Genomic DNA, 7,106 nt, shown 5'->3' on the forward strand with positions numbered 1-7,106 from the left:
AAAAACAAGAACTTTTGTCATTTGCTTAAATTCCCCTCAATGCATAACATCCCCAGTCTTTCATTTGTTTAGCTTTCTTTGGCTGCGATTTTCTTTATTAAAATGCTGACATGCACCCCTTGTGGTCAGTAGACAACGACATATGAAGATATAGAGTGAGAAGGGCATGTTACAGTCTCAGTAAACAGTAACACAGGTGAAAGAGACGCCAGTAAGGCTTCTTCAGAGGTGGTTGGTGACAGCAAACCCTCAGATTCATGTAGAAGGTGTTAAATCATCCACTGAAAAAGTCTCGTCTGGTGGGGAATCCACTGCCAGAAATACCTCTGCAGTGCTTTTACTATGGAGGAGTTCATTCAGCCGGTGTATGCCTTACTAGAGAAGAAACCTTCAGACCTCTTCCTTTGGCCTCTCTACTGAGCAGGCAGACATTGTTGAGCCGCAGTCATGGCTGCCCTAAGACCTCTTATGAAACTGAAGATTCTTAAGAAAAGAACCAAGAAGTTCATTCGTAACCGTTATGTCAAGATTAAGCGTAACTGGCACAAACCGAAAGGTATTGATAACTGAGTGTACAGGAGGTTTACGGGCCAGATCCTGATGCCCAACGTTGGTTATGGTAGTGATAAACGGACCAAGGACAGGACTCCGAAAGTTTCTGTTACACAATAGGAAAGAGCTGGAGGTGCTAATGATGAGTAAAAAGTCCTTCAGAGCATGGATTGCCCACAATGTTTCATCAAAAGATTGCAAGACCATTGTAGAGAGGCCCGCTCAGTTGGCCATCAAACTCACAAATCTAAACGCCAGATTGCGAAGTGAGAACGAGTAGACTGCCTTTTCTTTGCAGCTGTCATTTGCAAATAAAAACTGTGAGAACCCCACCCCCCCAAAAAAAAACTGAAGAAGAAACCTTCAACAGGGAATGTAGCACTTTCTCTACCAAGTAGTGGATTTTCCATTAATGTCCAAGTCAAGATCATACCTCGGGTGTGTGCAACACTTTACCACCCTAGTAGACCATTTTAAGGCTTCTTCACAATGCTTTTGGGAGTATAACATGCAGACCACTGTAACAAACAACCTAGGGTTCGGGGTGGGTTGTGGGGGTGAGTATGGTGAATATGTGACCTAATGCTGACAAAACCAGTTTAAGATTAGGGCCAACATCCTGTTTTCTAGATGCATTGCCTGCTATTTAGCACTTCAAAAGTCCAGTCTTATGTTCTAAGCTGGCACCTTTTGTAGTGCTCTCCCTACCTGGGCAAATAAAAACATGATCTATATGCTTGATGGATCCAAGATTGTATGGTATTGAAGGATCTTTGGTGTTCCACAAGGCTTTTAGCTGGGTCCAACTTTGCTATAGTGTGGGAGACATGAAGACATGAAGACTATTTGATAAATTGGACCATTGCTAATTTATAAGTATTCCCTATGACCTACAGAATCTTTGAGGGCCCTTCTAGGGAGGACTGGCCAACAACCTCGCCTATGTGGCCTCATCTATGAGGGTTATGTGACATTTTAAACTGTGAAAATGCGATTTGTTGAAGCAATGATTAAACCATGACTTTGCAGTCTTAATAATTTCTATGCAAGAAAACTGAATATGAACCCTTGAAATTGGGGGTGAGCCAGAGACCTTCCGGACCTCAAGGGATGCTGTTAGATTTTTTGTTTTACAGATTTTGCTGTACATTTGAGACCTAGGGCCTGACTTGTATGTTGGCGGTATGTATACTCCATTGCAACGGTGACGGAGTATACATACCACCAACATAATGGTCTGCCCACCAAATTTATGTGCAGGCCTACTTTAGGATGGGCAATGGCGGTGACTACTCCGTCACCACCATAGCCAAACCTCTCCAACAGCCCAACAGAGTAAGGGCTGTCTGAGAAATAGCTGTACCTCTGCCCACCCAATCAGGATCCGCAGACATACAGACATTTGTAGGTTGAGACTAGGCAGCGTGCATGCGCTGTCTGCAAGACCTGTAGTAATCCCTATACAGAGTGCAAGTCCGCCTGCGGCTTACTATTGGTTCCCGCCAACGTTGCTCTGCTTTCTTGGCTCCTTATTCGCTTTCCCTCCCGAAACGTCACTTCCGTTTCGTGGGAAGCAGCACCGACCCTAAGGGCTGCATCTGTTAGTTAGGGATGACTTTGTTTTAAAAAAAATCTTTTCACCGTGATGCCCACGTTACAGGGCACCAAGCACATCAGTTTCATATGCACGGGCGCCGCGCTTCGCCCGGATTAATAATTCGTTTTGTATTCCCCTGGCGCCGCTTCAAGGCCACCATGCGTATACATTTAATATGCACAGGCGTCATGCTTCATGTTATAGCACAGCACTCGCTTTCGTAGTTACTTTTATATTAGCATGATGGTAGTTTTACGGGCCGCCATGCTGCAAATGTTTAGTATGTGCAGGGAATAATGTTTGCCTATGGTACGTTTCTTATTGTGTGGAATAATAGTGTCTTTTAAAGACAGAAGTAACGTACCTATTAGCAGTAGATAGGGTCTGGATTAATGGCTAGAATGACTGGCTTTGACGCTGGGGAAAGGGGTTCGAGTCTGGCAGGAGGCTCAGCCGTCCTGCGATTCATTTAATCTCCCCATGCCTAAAAGTGAATGTGTCAATCTGTTATGCAACTGGTACTCCTGTAAAGCGCTTTGATACCTTCAGGTCCAGACCGCGCTATATAAAAATGTAAAATATTTCTCCGCTCTTTAAATAGACCCCTGGGAAGCCTTTTTTTAATAACCAATACAAAAAGATAGAGTGTTAAATATTGCATATTGACTTTATTATTAAATTTGAATCATATATAAATAAGAATATACTCTTGGTTTTCTATAGTCCTGTGTGGACTTTTGCGTCTATTACATAAACATTGCCTGACAACGTTTCCTTAAAACATGGCCGCTGTTTCAATGAAATGGGAGGCATTAACCCCTTCACTGCGGCGGCTATTCCGCCGCAGTGCTAAGGGGGTGGGGCGGCCGTGCGGCGGGCGCTTGCTGGTGACGGAACCGCACCGTCACCAGCCGCGGTTGCGCTGTGCTCATGACAGAGCGGTTCCGTCCACGGCCCCGCCCGCTCAATAGAACGTTCAGCGCAGGCACGGAATCTGCGCCATGCAGGCCTTCCGAGTGGGCCGTGATAGACCGCACCGTCATATGTACAGTGCGACCGCGGCTGATGACGGAGTGGTTCCGTCACCTGCAGGGGAGGGGTTAAAGTGTGTCTGTCTTCATTTTCTATCTTAGATACAGTCCCTACAGGAAACAAGAATGGATTCCTAGCATCTGCCCCAAGGTCCAGCACTTGTTACACCAGAGAACAAGGTGTCGGACCGGGCACCAGGCACAAAGAGCAGTAAAAGTATTGCTGTGCTTTTGGCTAATCACCTACCCTCTAGACAACCTTGCTGTGTTTTTGTGTACCCCTTCGATTTTTTTGGGGTGTAATGATATGCATCGCTTTGTACATTCTATGAAACCTTCTGTGCATGACCCCGGAGTGGGGGTATTCATGGGCGACAAGCACTGCTCCACGTCCTCTGACCCCGCCAGAGCAATGGGCACTTTCTCTGAACTCTCTGCCATGACTCCAGCTACAGCTCTGGGTCTGAACCTGGACCCCTCTCTACCCGCAGTGCACCAAGCTGTGCCCACCCACTTCACCCCCCCATTTCGGCCCCTGCCACTCCAGCACACCTCCACTTCTCCTCTCCGTCACAAAACTCACTCCTGCCCCTCTCATCCCTTCTAAAGCTGCTCAACCATTCATAACCCTAATGCTCCCGCCCTGGCCCCCTCCACGCCTCTCTGTCAAAGCCCTACCTCCTACCCTCTCTAGTGCCCCTCCCTGCCATCCTTACATCTCCTGCCTTAAATGCTTCTGTACAACCCACTGCAAGGGTTGCCGCCTTGGCAAGAGAAACAAGCATTTGCAATGCACCAGGCCCGATTTGCAAGAGTTTGATCTATTGACATTGTAAATGACAATACCTTTTATTTAAGTGTTGGTTTTTAAAACTTAAATAAAAGGCATTGTCATTTACAATGCCAACAGCTTAAACTCTCTCAAATGCGAGACCTATTGCATTGCAAATGCTTGTTTTTTTACTGTCTATCACCGCCCGGCAAACTCTCACGGTGAGGGGCAGTAAAATGCAAATAATGGTGCCCTTGCCATGGGAGTTAACTCACACGGTGAGGGGAGCATTATTTTTTTATTTTCAGAAAGAAAATCCAATTTCAGGATTTTCTTTTTGAAAATAAAAAAAGAAAACTGTTTGGTATTTATCCATATTTATTTTGTGTTTTGAGGATAAACGGAGCCGTAAAATGGCATATTTCCACATTTATTTAACTCTAGGATGGGCACTCATACATTGTTGCCTGTCACGTTTTAGCAAATTAAGCAGCCACATATAACAAAACACTACACTCATAGGTATATATTAGCGCCATGTTGCACATATATGTTAACATATGCCTGCATTTAAGGAAATCTCATCCTACAAAATACATGTTTTCAGCTCTTCATGCTGTCTATCTGTGCCTGGAATTCATGAAAGACAGCATGGAAAGTCTCGCACAAGAAGCACCATTTTCAGTATTTTTCAACATTTAAAAGTAAATACAGACAGGAAACACATTGTTTTCTATCTGTATTTATCTGTAAAATCAGTAAAAGCAGAAAACCAGAAGCTTTAATTATAAATGACTGCCTGCTTGGCAGGCATTGATAAATCTGCCATGGAGACAGAGGCCCACATGCATCAAGCATTTTTGGAGTCGCAAACTGTGCGATTCCTTAAAATCGGCCGTTTGCGATTCCAAAAATGCTTTTTGAGATGCATCATGCTTTTTTAGAAATCGCAACTGTTTTGCGATTTCTAAAATTGCGATAGCATTTCAGAAATCGCAATTTTGCGATTTCTAAAATGCTATGCATCATTTGATTTCAAATTGCGAAATTTGAAATTGCCAGTGCAAATTACCACGAAGTTGAACCTCGTGGTAATTTGCGAAATTGTTTAAAAAAGCACAAACATGCATTTTTTAAACTGTAAAGTTACAGACACACATGTCCTTAGGACATGTGTGTATGCAACTTATACTCAAAAGTACATTTCATGGGTGAAGGGGGGGGTCATTTGGACCCCCCTCTCCACCCTTGAAATGCATTGCTGAATTGCGATTTCAAATTGTGAATTCGCAATTCCCATTCATTCCTATGGGCATTTTAGCCCATAGGAATGAATGGGAATTTGGAATTCGCACTTTGCTAATCGCATAATATTTGAGAATCGGTAAAAATTGCGATTTTTACCGATTCTCAAATATTTTGCGAAAATGTACATGCATCCCATTTTGCATTTCCTAATTTGCGATTCCCTAAAAATCGCAAATTAGGAAGTGCAAAATGAAACAATGATGCATGTGGGCCAGAGTAACTTGCTCCATCCCCATGGTGGAACGACAGGCCATCCTTCAAAATATAAATCAGGCCCTCAGTCTGTTTCTGGTTAGGTCCATTATTTTGAACTATTCCTGCTTATAGACTTCATGGCAAATTACTTTTATGTAATTCTATGAGTTTACTATTGGATCAGCATTTTATCATTTTCTGTTCCCTTCTTTTACATTTTGTATTAAACCTTCATGTTTTTTTTAATTTCTAATCTCTAACTTCCTTCTTGAGTCAGTCCTTTCGTATTGACTGCATTTTGAAATGCTGTTTTCAATCTCGTCTCTAGCGACACATTGCCTCATAGACTTTGAAGTTAACACTGCCCTCGACCCACCCAATGCTTGGAAGCGTACTTTAATGCAGACCTACCCTTTCCGACCCTTACAGCCAGATTCATCAAGCTGAAATCTGCTCGCAAAGGGCCAGATTCTCAGATTGCGAGCGCTATTTTTGCATTGGGGATTCATCATCCCAAATGCAAAAATCGCAATTATAGAAATCGCTAAATCGCATTTAAGGAATCTCAATTAGAGATTCCTTAAATGCTATTCATGAACCTTTTAAAAATTGCGAATTCACAATATGGGGCCGCTATTTACCACGCAGTGTAACTTCGTGGTAAATAGCGAAAACTTTAAAAAATGCACTTTAGTGCATTTATCTAAGTTGTATGTTACACATGCAACATCAGTGCAACAAGACTTTTGCGTCACTTTTAACATGGGTAAAGTGACGCAAAAGTGGCGCAAGGACCTTGTAAATCTGCCCCTGAGTTTAAGAATCCTCTCTGCACGAGGGACTGTTTAGCCAAATTCACTTTTGGGTTCCCAGCGCTAGGACATTGTCTTCGAGGCGCTGTGTTTAGGAATGCACGCCTTTCACCTCTCAACCAGTGCATGTGGCAGTCTGCAGCTGAAACTGAAGTTTCTCTACTTTTAAGAAATGCTTTTGTAAATTTCTTTGCAACAGCAAGATAGGGGCATTAATCGTACAATGGAAAAGACATTAGTGTGTCTCCTCCAAGCAGTGACTAATATGTGGTTTGCATTCAGTGACTAATCCGTTTTCCAAAAGGAAGCCGAGGGGCTTAGCCCAGACTTCACGTAGCACGACATGCAGCCATGTGTTTGAGGCTGACATCACTTACTCCATGGAGACACTGTCAGACAGCCTGAAAACATGTCAATCCATCCCAGATTTCACACACAGCACACCAGCTGCCTCAGGAACAGCCCAACGTCCCACTAAACAATGGAAAACATTTACCTAATGTGCATGTCATTTATATTTCCATCCAAGGAACTTGAGGCCTCTCCTCAAAAAATACAATAACACAATGCTCCTAATGGGCTGAACGGCGAGGGTGTGGCGTTACGGCCAGAGCTGCCGACTGTGGAACCAGATTCCAGCTTCGGCGTCGACTCAGCATCATGTGATTTTGAGCGAATCATTTAATTTCCCAGTGCCAACAAAAAAAATGTAAGCTTGTGTAATGTAACTGGTGCTCATATAAAGCGCCCCAATAACTTCGGGTAAAACAAAAACAAAATGTCTGATTCACTTTTTGCTTAAAACTACATTTAGAGAAATGTGAAAACTGTGGACATCA

At 43.4% G+C, this 7,106-nt stretch overlaps 1 pseudogene; it reads left to right on the top strand.

Annotated features, from left to right (window-relative positions):
* The first annotated feature begins 447 nt into the window (after window positions 1-447).
* Window positions 448-832, top strand: LOC147718471 (large ribosomal subunit protein eL32 pseudogene; annotated as a pseudogene).
* The last annotated feature ends 6,274 nt before the right edge of the window (window positions 833-7,106 follow it).

Source organism: Lissotriton vulgaris, chromosome 4_1, assembly GCF_964263255.1.
Source record: "Lissotriton vulgaris chromosome 4_1, aLisVul1.2, whole genome shotgun sequence".
Lineage (NCBI taxonomy): Eukaryota > Metazoa > Chordata > Amphibia > Caudata > Salamandridae > Lissotriton > Lissotriton vulgaris.